This window comes from Alligator sinensis, unplaced genomic scaffold (genome assembly GCF_000455745.1).
Source record: "Alligator sinensis unplaced genomic scaffold, ASM45574v1 scaffold712_1, whole genome shotgun sequence".
NCBI classification, from domain to species: Eukaryota; Metazoa; Chordata; order Crocodylia; family Alligatoridae; genus Alligator; species Alligator sinensis.
This window is the reverse complement of record NW_005842880.1, coordinates 439,047-439,823: the sequence shown is the minus strand read 5'-3', so window position 1 is coordinate 439,823 and position 777 is coordinate 439,047.

Here is a 777-nt window from a genome sequence, read left to right as displayed (position 1 = left end):
GTGCCCCGGAGCCCGGCGCGCCACCCCCCCCCCCCCCGACCTGCTGTCAGTCCAGGGTTGCTCTGCTCTGGCTCATATTGCTGCAATCGCAGGTGCACATACAGATGCTGTGCCTAGGAACAGCTGACTCCAGCGCAAACTGTGCTGGCGTATCTTGCTCCACATTAATAGCATGTGTATATACACCCAGTGAGCATGTCTACACAAGATGTTTACTTCAGAGTTGCCTAATTAGCTCTTCAGTAAAGTCTCTCCAGCTACACATGCAACCCTATTAGGCCACATTAAATTAATGAACACCACCGTAGGATAGCACTTGTAAACAAGTACTGTCCTGTGGCAGCATTATTTACTGTGCCACAACACATGTGTAGATGCTGACAGAGCTAGCTGGGGCATGAAGATGCTTCATTGCCTGGGGCTGCCTGCTGATTAGCCCCACACTGGAGCACCCTCATGCACCATCCAGCTCCCCTGCAATCAGGTCAGAGCAGCCCCATGCTGGCAGGCTGCCCCCCTAGATCGCCTGTCAGTCAGGGCTGTTCCAAGCCAGCTCAACATGCTGCAGTCTCAGGTGCATGTGTAAACACAACACCCAGGAGCAATAAACTGGTGCAAGCTGCACCTAAGTTTATTGTGTTGCATTAATAGCACATGTAGACACCTACACTGAGGAGCAAATTGGTCCTTTCTTTAGGAAAGCCTTAAAACCTGCACCATATCTAACTGTTCAGACTTGTACTGAAAGGGTGTCTACACATAAAAAAAAAAAAAAAA